Below are 11,799 nucleotides of genomic sequence, written 5' to 3'. Positions count from 1 at the left end.
TACTTTTTCTTTTTCTTTTTTTTTCTTTTTCCTTTTTTCTTTTTTCTTATGTTTCCCCATTTACAGCATTTATATTTTTTTGCCATAAGTTACCCTTAATCAATGAAATACTGCAGATATAGCTGTAGCAGAGCCATGTAGATTGTAGATAAGGAAYTGTGTTCTCTCTACTTTGTGATTAGCTGCCAGAGCTTGTTACTTGGATTTTATGTTCCCCGTCTGTCGTATTACATTGCAAATTCATGGCTAGTGAGATATCCACAATTTCTCTAAAGCACATACTGCTATTTCTGCTTCCCTGGTTTAAACCTGATCATTGGACACCTGTGTTTCTCATTAATTTTCCTGAAATATTCTTGCTTGTGGTTTTTTCAGATGAGCATGATTTTTGATGGGGCCTTCAGTCTGCATATTTCTATTTTCTCTTCAACTCGCTCACGTATTATTTTTTTTCTTCTCTTGTAGAGCCTCATTGCTTTATCAGAAACATACAGTCTCTGGGTATTAGCATTTCTAGGCCTAACTATTTTTACAATACCTACTGCCACAGTCCTTTGTCTTCTTTCATTCTCCATCTGCCTCTTATCTGGTCTCTCACCTTATTTTCTTTCAGCTGAGAAATAAATGTTGCCGGGGTATTTTTTTTTGTCTCCCAYTGTAAGCTTTGCTCTATCACATATTTTTCTCTGAAGTACAAGGCAACCTGTCACCTATWTATTATAAATATGTGAACTTTGAGATTTTTTTGGAATAAATGGGAGCAGCCTCTTTGATATTAGTTCATTAGAATCTGGTTTTAAAAGCATTCTGAAAGATTAAAAAAAAGGTCTGTCACAATAAGCAAAAAAAAAAAAAATAGAACAAATAACCTTTTCTTTGAAGGGGTTTGCATTCTGGCTTGGTAGAGCACAAGTTAGATACTGTTTTGACAATTACTTTCCTTTAAAAAAAAAACATTATTCTATTCTATTGAAGTTAATCTTTAAAATAGTTTGTCCCATCCTTTAACCACTGTTATAAAGTTTTGTCATAAAAACTTGAGACAAGAGRACCTATAGCAAAAGAAATCCTACAGGGAAGCCATTAAATATAGAAAGGAATGTAGTTGTTAGCATTAACTTACAACAAAAGGAAGAAAGCCCAGCTTTTAGTAAAATGGTCCAAAATGTTTTTAACTTTTTTAAAGAAAATTCTGTTTAAACTTTGAGATTTCATCTCAGAATCTTTGTCCTAGTCACCGGTAACTATGAAATAGAAGTTTTTAATCCCTGAGAGCTGACACAGCTTTTATAACTTTGTTCACTTACTATTTTTTGTATGCAACATTCATTAGAATGACTCCCTTCTTTTTTCGTGAGAACTGAGCATGTAGTGAAACCTACTGAAGGATGATTCTCCAGTATTTCGTGTCTCATACTTGATTATTCAATTTCCTCATTSAGAATTTGTTTGAAGGTTTAAATAATATCTCACAATTATTTATATAATGGGGATGTGAAAAGGTTGCAGTTAGTACAATTCAYCTGAGAATTTCAGCAAGAATGCAATTTTGTACAAATTTCATGACTGGTTCTGAGAAGAAAAAAAGGAAATTGAAATGGTTTCAAATTTAAGCTTGTGAAAAAAAGATGATTGAACAAGTTCTACATAAAATCAAAATTATTATTACATTAGAGCTGCATTTAAATTAATATAGATAATGTAAGTACACCATACTGACTTTAAAAAATACTATCCTGCCTGAAGCTGTTACATCCACATAGGTAACTGCCGAATACTGTGCTGAATATGAGGCAGGCATTGGTAGAAGTTTTCTACTAAAAAGCAGCCTCAACCTAGAAATGAGGTAGAAAAAAATGTAAAAGAAAAAAGTCAAAGCAAAGCAAACAAAGTAAAATTGAATAGACTACAAGTGATTGTACCAGGTTTTTAATTAATGAGAACACAGGAGATTGCTAAAATGAGTACATTACCTAATTGTGAATTAATATTATATGCTGAAACATCCCACAAGGGAAGAATTGGATATGCTAATATTGTATGAAAGAGATTGCCACTGGCAAATATTTCACTTTAGAGACTTCTACATTAGGCATAAACTCAGAAAAAAACCCAACACTCTTAATATATGTCATGAAATATTAATTGCCTAGAAGTTACTAAAGCAAGATAAAAGCTTGATTGTACACCTTCACATCCTTTTGATGGTCTTTATTGACCATTGATCCAGAATTGTTTTTAGAAATGTGATGCATTGTTTTATGAGTAATAGAACAGACATTTTGTGGTATGAAACTGTAATTCTGAAGCAATAATATCTGAAACTGTAATTGGCCTAAACCTAATGGGACATTACTTAGAACATCCAGAGGGGAAGATATCTGGCTTTAGAGTTTCTTTCCTCTCCTTGGTTCAAAAATACTGCCTGCCCTCTAGTACTGTATAGGCAAACTACTCTGAAAAATGCACCTTTTACTTTTCTTAATGTGAAGAGTGGATGGAAATACAGACAATAATGGATCTCCAGTCTGRTGTGTCATACTGCAGCAAAATTTTTTTTTTTTGGTAAAATACCTGCAAGGGTTAAGTGAATACATTTTTACAAATGAACAAAAAAGATGAATGAATTTCTTAATTTTTACATTTAGGATTTAGATCAACTGTTACCCAAAGGAAACAGTACACAAGTCTTCGGCCTACAACTGTTCAAGGTACCTGAACCTGAAGGAAACAGCTAACTTTTATATTGTTCCATTAAAAGCCATCAATCTACCTGTATTTACCAAAATATTCACTGACCTCAGTGACCTGGAGAATGTGTTTCARCTTTCATATTTATGAGGAAAGCTTAAAATAAGTACTGTTTTCTTGAAGTAAAAAAATAAACAAATCCGAAAAAGCAAAATAATGCTCCCTCCCGCCCCTCATCCTTTCCCAACAGTATGGAAGGTGACTGCCACAGAGAGACCCAAATTTTCAGGTTAACACAAAGTTAGGCTGTGGATTATTTGAATCAGACACAGATGGCACACCGAGTGTTGCTAGTAAGTTAACTAACCCATGCTTGTTTTCTAGTTCCATTGGAGCCAACATTTGTGATAATGATTACCATTTCTASTGAATGGCTTGCTCATGGTTTTCTCTGGCTGACCAGCTCCAAATGAAAGGTTGTTTTCATACTCTTACTTCCCTTTGAATATGAATTTTATTTGTTAAATTCTTTGCCAATGCTTTTGCCTTTACATATGATGAAATCCAGTTTGATCTTAATGTTCAAGATGTATAAAATTTCAGAGAAAAGCCTTCAGCTGCTGCAAACTGTCACAGATCCACTTATTTCTACAAAGAACTTGTAGAGCTGTCAGCAGAATGCAGCTTGGCTATAGTTGACCTATTCCATCTGTATAAGGCTTCCCAGTTGCCTTAYACACAAAATCAAGAGCACTCCTGAACAGTTGCTCACTCTGGGAATATCAAGTGTGTGTGAGAGGTTTATCTCATGTTTTGAGTGGGAATTTCTGAATAATGATTTCAGCCTGGTGTTTGTTTGGTCACTTCACATTTTTATTGCTGTCTTGGTGCTATTTAGCATTTTCTCTTCCATGACAGTATTTCTTCTGAGATGCTGCTGCTGGTCTCATTCTCCTGGCTTCTCTCATTCTCTTGAAGATGGTGTATGTAAATTTACAACATGTTACTGGTTTGCTCAGCCATTCCATCTTCCAGGCCTGAGTAGYAGCAATCACTCTAATCTTCAGAGTTGAATTAAGTAATTGAGGATTTATTAAATAATAAGTAAACAGTTTGACAGTGCCTTCAGAGATCTGATTATTAGCGGATTTTACCATGCATTTTTTAAGCATTATAAATAACCACTTCTTTATCTTTTAGCTTTCCTATTAAATGCATTTAAAATACCTTTCTCGAGAGGTGCAGTTATATGTAGAAGACAATGTTCTGCATTTCTGGTTGCACACATATTAAAGCCTGATGATGCAATATAAATGTGGTCAGTGCAGGCAGTCTGGCACTATTAAATGGTTTTCTAGAACTGGATATGGAATAGGAGTGGGTGATAAACAAAGCAAGGACATACAGATGGCTGTGACTTCTTTGGTTTGTAATCAAGATAGAATACAATCCTATCCCTGTTTGTGAAAGAAATGCATATAAAGTAAGCCYGAACAGAACATTCACTGTCAGATGCATCCAGGGCATTACCTGAGAAAGTACAGGGTAATTTCAGTTCTCTAACAGAGCTTCTGTGCCAGCTGGGACTTTGTTTTTTTTTTAGTGCTGCACCATGGCAGGAAAACCACCTTTTGCACCAGGTGACAACCTGTCCAAAATACTTCAAATGTATCTTTTTATTCTCTCTCTCTTTTTTTTTTTTTTTTTTTTTTTTTTTTTTTTTTTTTTTTTTTTTTTTTTTTTTCTGGAATGATCATAGTCATTAATGTAATTGGGACAAATGAAAGAGGGAAGAATGCTGAAATTACTAGATTAATTCTGCAGAAGAATTGTAAGAACTAATGTGGAACAAAACAGAGGAACTGTAAGGGATTTCAATAGTACAAAGAAAAGTGAAGGTTGCTGCAGTTCAGAGGAGATTAATGTCTTGGATATGGTTTGGGAGATACTAAAAGGCAAGAAAAGGGGAAGAAAGAAGGTAGGCTTAATTCTCATGCTGCTTGGTGATGCTTTGTCTCAGGTTTTTAGGTGTACTGCAAGGCAAGTAAACCTCATCTAACTTGCCAGAATAAACACAGTTTCCTGGGGTCACACTGGCCTGCACCTACCCTGAAGCCAGGAAAGATGAATAAGTTGCTATGCATTTTTCCTAAGCCTGGGCCTGTGCCAGCAAAGGTTTTGTGCAATGTAAGGACCTTGCCTTCACTGAATCTGAATTGAATATGCCTGTGTGACTCTGACATGTAGTAATACACTGATAGACAATAATCATTATATGTGTGATAAGTGATGTCACAGGCTAAACCAGAAATTAATATCTACCATCCCTTTGAGCAACAAGGAATTTGTTTAACCTTATGATTTTTAATTTAAATCAAGGTGTTGGAGACTTTTCATGAATGAAATTATACTAAACATCTCCCAGGAGATAGATTCTCAGATGTTATCCAGCAGAAGTCCTAGCTTATTCTAGCCATCCCTTATGCCTGGATATCATCACATGAATCTGCAGGCAAGCTGGAATCTGAATTTGAAGTCTGCTTCCTGCTAGCTGAGGGGCTGTGCATGGGTCATTCAAACTGATTGTGGAAAGAAATTCCAGTATAAAAGATCTGTGTCTTCTTTCAGGTCTTGCCTATACTTGTGCTTCTTATAGTCTGATCCAAGAGCCGCCGCTCTGGCGTGTTATAATCTCCTGAACTATAAGCAGAACTAAACATGGCAAGGTGATTATCTCATGTTGTACCTGTTGTTTTGAGGGATGAAGATTGTAGCTATGTTGAGGTGAATGGGAGAACCCAAATTAAAGATAYGCTACAGAATATCAGGAGTCTTACTCATTGCATTGGTACAATTATCTGCCTTAAACGGGAGAATCTGTGCAAAGATGGGCTTTGCATTGAATCACATTACAGGTGGCAGTATTTTTCTGAATAGATGTAGCTGGCACAAATACCCTAGGATTTGGCAAACAAGCAGCTGACAAAACAGTATTTTTAAGRTGTCTGTAAGGATATTGACTAGAAGGGGATTTTTATAGTTGTAGATTTTCATGGGTAGTGAATTGAGACCATGTGTTCCCTTATGGTTCCCCCAGAGCAATGTCCCTCACCTTTTATTCCTGTGTAAATACATAATGTCACTGGCATAACTAGTGTTCCTGCAGGTGCAGAACAGGCTGGCAGCTAAAATGTGCCTCTGTTTTCTGCCTGAACAGCAGCCACTCAGTCAGGTGTGCAGCTTATCACATTTGTTACCCTGGTATGGGTTGTAAGCACAAAAATATGCCAGAGTAAATTGTTCAGGTGYCGCCTGTGCCTGTAAAATGATGGTCAACCTTTGAAAATAAACTCATGGAAAGCAGGCTATGTATAGAAAGCCATTTCTTTGATGGATGTTAGCTGCAGGGGGAGGATAAAACAAGCCCTTACCTGTAACTGTGTAGGGTAATCATTCCTGTAACTGAAACTTACTTCTGTAATCACACAAAGACCTGAACACTGTGAAGGCAAAATCAAAATGCTAGCAGACAAGTTGTCCTCCAGTTTATTAGGGTTCCTTCCCAGGAGGGCTGCATTCAATTATGTTTTCCCGTGGTTTGCCAAAAGAGCTTCACAGTTAAGCCAGCTGAGTTTGCATCCCGATTTTCTACTTTAAGTTACAAATGTCTTGCTTTTCAAAGCTTTCCAGCTGACCTGAAGTGGCATGCCAACAGTACTACAGCTAATTGAATATATATATMATTTTTCATTTTTGCAGCTTCACAGACCATTTCCTCATTTAAAAAGGTGAGTGTTTGCACAGGAGCAGAMAAGAGAATTAAGCAGCAGGAAAATCTCTATGACATGACATTGTCTTTTTYTTTTGTTTTGGADCTTGGCAGCTGGATACTTCTGTTAACTCATATTTATCTTGCACTAATGTAATAATTGGGAAATGACTACTTTGCTTCAGCRGAAGTRCCCTGCAGTTCAGTGCAAGAAACTGTTTGCCTCAAGGCTATGCTCTATTCTGTGTTTATAGTGTCATTTGTATGTATATCCCTATAAAATCTGAAGAGACATTTGTAATGATTATCAGCAAAGCACAATTCTGCAAGGATTGAGGAGGGTAAAAATCTCTGATAATTCATAGATAATCAGTGCACGTGCCTTAAATTCTTGAATTCAGTGCTGTTTGGGTTCTCAATGAGTGATACAATTTTCTACTGCAGTTTCTTTCCACTAAAGAAAAWGATCATTTACAGACATTTCAAAGGGAACCTGAGTGTTTTCCTTGTGCAYTGCAGTAGGACACCAAATATTAGCATTGTGTTTCACGTTCCTTTACAATTTATAATTTATCCTGCTCATACAAACAGCTATAGCAAAAGTATGTGGGAGGTGAGGTACATGTTGGATTGGGGCAGAGGTAGTGCATGGCCTAAACATTAAATAAATTTATTGAGATAGAGAAATATTGCTGTTCAATAAACTTTATTGAGTAGAAAATAAGTTAAGTCTCAGCACTTTTTCAAAACAACCCTGACTGCAAGCTAATTCCCGTACAACACATGCAATACTGACTTTAATCTCTCATTTCCCAGATTTCATAGATCTCATATGGTCCAAGTGATGTTATAGGCATTTGCTTTCTGAAAAGTAACAATTCTTTAACAAAAAGGGATGAAAAAATTAAATGTTACTGCTGTAATACTAAATGCTGTGTATTAGGAACCTTAACTTTCTGTTGCACTGGCTTATGAAAATGCGCCCAAGGAGTCAATGTCCCCTGTATTGAATGGTCTTATTGTATTTGTCAAGGGAAATTCTTTGATCCATGAGGAACTTTTCTGACTGTGCCCCTCTGACTCAGTATTGACGCAGTATGCAGATATTTGGAGATACTGAATGAATAGAAGCATGATCAAAGAAGAGRAAATGGCCTAAGACTGCCCCCAGTAGGAGATTAGATCTTTGAAGAGGCTCAGAGTGCTGAAAGGTGTGTGTGATATGTTCAAAAAAGCAGGTGGACCTGGTGTCTTTGAGAGGAGAGGGAAGAGACAATGAAAACACTAGTTTTGATTCTGCCACTGCCTTATACATCTGTAGGTAAAGCAACTGAGCAAAACAGACTGACAGAATTCCCTGCCTTAGTACCCAAGACCAACTATATACCTCTGGTTTTGACAAAAAACCTCATGCCCAGAGGACCTGARCTCCTTCAGATCTACAGCTTTTGCTCTTGCTGGCCTCAAAATAGCTGTGACAGATCAACTGGGTAGGGCTGTCCAAAGGGTCAATCTTCTGCCTCTTGGAAATCAATGTCAACATTGCATTTTCAGGCAAGCAAAATGTTGAATCCTTGTGACTAAACAGCATCGCTTGAAAAAATATGCTAATTATTTCATTGGTTCTTTAATTTCTTGTGGAGGCAGACAAGCTATTTTCAGTGATCCCTTTGGTCAAAACCACTATTCAAGGGGCAGATTTGCAGGTTGAAATACTCAAATTTCATGAGGAATATTGAGTCAAGACCTGTATGTGCTGATCTGGATGTATCACGAGCTATGTATTGAACTTATCTGCCTGCTACAGAAGATTTTTATAATTATTGCAGTACTATTGCCAAAGGAGATAAAAGGGTCATGTCAGATTCCAAGTCTGTTCTGGGCAGGCTCAGATGACTTTGGCATCTAAATCAGACTTCACCCTGTTTGWAGCAATAAACATGTGGTGGGAATTTCTGGAAATAAGCTGGACTTTGGAAATAGCTGTGTTATTACTTAAGTATTTTCAAGCAAGCTCTGTGTCCACAGTTGGGAGCTATTCCTGTCAGCTCACACAGATGACTCGCAGTTTCTCCTTTTCTTCACCCCTTTTCTTCACCCCTTTCAGTCCCCATAACATGCAAAACCCCAGAAGGAGAGGTTGTTCCTCTGGGGTTTTTCACATTTGCCTTCTTTTCAAGTCTTTTCTAAAAGCAAAGAGCTGCTTTGCTGGAAATATTGAGGTGTTTTGGTCCTTTATCCAGTATTCAGGGGGTATTTGCACCTATAGTTACAAAAAAAATTCTCCCTCTTAAAAGAGATCTCAAGTTGTCTAGTGAGACTTTTTTGATCCTTAAGTGGGCTTTGATTTTGAATCAACCAGTAATCTGCCTCTGGGTTGCCATTATGCAGCTAGTAGATGAAATATCTRCCTTAGTATTTCTACAGAAATGTAAATATCAGATAAGACTGAAGTGTTGGAGTAGGTAMGGCTGGGTTAAGAATGAGGAGTCCAAATAATTATGGCAGCAGAACTGATCCTCTTGGCCATTTTCATTTTCCTGAGATGTTCTGCTGAGGGCTTTCAAGCCCTACTGATCCCCTCATATTGAGGATATTCAGCAAGCCAGCACCGGCAATCTGGAGAGAGAATATTCYAGTGGCAAGGTTAGGGTGGTTAGTGCACAAGTGCCAGTGTTTCATGTGTTCAGGTGAGCATGGGGACAAAGAAAGGCAGTTCACTAGGCACTGACCCTGAGGCACACAGGAAAGGAAACTTCAGAGGTGGAGGGTGAAAAATCAGAGATTTTTTTCAAGAAGTATTTTTATCAATACTTCATTGTTAATAAGTAAGTATGTTCTAGCAATACATAATCAATAGTTGTTTYATCAATTGCCTTTGATAGCAGCACAGAGAGAAAAGACAGAGAGAATTTTTTCCATGCGTATTTCCATATACACAATTTCTGATGTCTGCATGTAAGATAACATTCTTTAAAGCATTGGCTTTATTTCAGTGTCCAGATATAACATTCTTATGTGTTCTGCCACACTGTGACAGATACTGTACTGTTTGGGAGAAAGCAAGAGTGTTACAATGGAATGGGATAGGGGATGACATTGATTTACACATATGCATAGTGAAGTACGGGCAGTATTTGATTACTTGTGAGCAAATCACTTGTGAGCAGAACACTGCAAGCTTTGTTCACATAAATTACCTGCCTGATTAATATCCAAGATCTGTCTGTAATATCAAACTCATTCAAAAGAGGGAGGGGGGAAGAGCCATTTTTTTTTTCCCTCACTTTTCATCAATCTCAGTATATTTCAAATCTTGTTACCATGATATCTTTCAATGGTCCAGGAACCGAATAGGAAACACAATTCAGATTAGAGACTTTACATAAAAAACAGGAAAAAAATCACTTTAGTCTTCTGTTAAAGTATTTTGGTTATGATTAACGRGGGTGTGGTAGAATCTAATTTTTGTATAGCCAAATATTGTACCCAAGAGGAAGCCTCTGCCTTGCTTTCAGTATATTGCACCACGAGTTTTGTTTCCTTATCCTTCAAGGCATATATATCACACAATGTGTTCCAGGACTATCTGTAGGGTATTGGGAGGCATTCTGCTTTCCATATAGATCAGTCTGCCGGTGCTAAGTGGGCAACATGGATAGTTATGCTGGAAGCCTGAGCCTGAGGAGTCTTTGGTGTGGACTCATCTGATGTCAGCCAGAGGCCATCACTCAGTGGCCCAGAAAAGAAGAGATGAGAATGTCCCCTGCAGGTGAAAGACCAGTTTTTACCCTGGCAAGCCCTGCAGGTCATCAGGGCACAGTGTGTGTTCTCATTCATCTGGAGACAAAAACTGTTAGGGGATGTAATATCATGTACTAAAGCAACTGGTATCTCTGAGGAAAAAAAAAACAACAAAACCAACAAGCGTTGGGGATCAGTGTCTGTTCATCTGATATGACAAGTATCAAAATCCAAGCTAAGAATACCTGAAAATCTTTTTCTCAAGGACTGCATGAAGAGCTCCTCTAAACTTTGTGTAATCACTTGAATGCCTTGAAATTGGTTATACCTCGATGATACAGAGCATAAAGATTCAACTATGTGAAATTTCCACTAGAYTGATTTCACCATCACCTTACCAACCCCTCTTATTTCCCAAGAAACTCGAGACATTAAACATRGCTCAAAGCAAAAATACTTAATTTCTTAATATGCAGAGTTTGGAAGATGCCTAGACTAGAAGCTCCTCAGAGCACACAGCCGTTTAATGCTTTCCCAGATGACACATGCCTCTTAAACYCCTTTGAAAAATCAAGATTTGTACTTGAAAGCCTATGTTGTGGGTTAGCCACAGGCTTGAATTTCAAGCATAGGAAAACTACATGAAAAAGAGAGTGGTTACATGTTCAAGGGATGGGAGAGAAGGAAAGGAGGAAGGCAAACCCATCTTTTACATAAGGAGTAAATTGCAGCAATCACTGTAATACTGTCATGTATTAGATGAGATTTGATTAGAGGAGATGAGACATAATTTTTTTTCCCCTTCTGGTACTGTCAAACTGTAACATTTCAATATGTGACCTTGAGCCCACTGTACTTTAGCAAGGTGTGTGAGGGCTGGGGSACCATTTGTCATTTAATGTCGCCTAGGTAGAGTGGTGGCATGCTTTCCCATGCACATCAGGAACATGCCATCAAGAAAAACCCTCACACAGAGCTGCGACTTTGCTGGGAGTTATACCACTGGTCTCCTAACTCAGGCATGCTCAGAGCCTGCACAACAACTACCTGTAGGCAAACTTTCTAYTGAATGAGTGGTGCCTGTCAGAAAGTATAAATCCCTTGCTTGTATGAATATGCTGTCATCTGACACTATGCTTTTTCCAGATACTCCTGATCACATTCTTCCTATGTCAGAGATCACAGGAATCAGATCTGTATGTTCTGTTTCTAACAGAAGGAACACACTGTAGCCCCTGCAAGAGGCACTCTAGAGGTTTTGGGGTAATATGAACCTGTTTCCTCTGAGCTTACATGCATACAGCACGTGTACTCTCTTTCCATCCAATGCTTCCCAGAGGGATGTAAAACATCYAAAGACACTTGTGTAACAACAGTGGCTGTCAGATTTGTCCAGCAAACCAGACCAGTGGTCACAATGCCCCTTCCTAACTGAATGGAGCCAAAGTCTACTTATTCCTGTGGGACAGAGTAGCAATGTCACTGACAGTTACCACTGTGTTGCCTGCCTTTTATATGCTGGAGTATTCTACATCTTATTTCCATCTTCCCTGGTTTGGAGAAGTGGGAATTCCATTCAGGTGATACACTGAAAT

The sequence above is a fragment of the Malurus melanocephalus genome, unplaced genomic scaffold (assembly GCF_030028575.1).
Source record: "Malurus melanocephalus ecotype Western Australia unplaced genomic scaffold, MMel_1.1 scaffold_521, whole genome shotgun sequence".
Lineage (NCBI taxonomy): Eukaryota > Metazoa > Chordata > Aves > Passeriformes > Maluridae > Malurus > Malurus melanocephalus.
The sequence above is the reverse complement of the archived record's forward strand: the minus strand, read 5'-3'. Positions refer to the sequence as shown.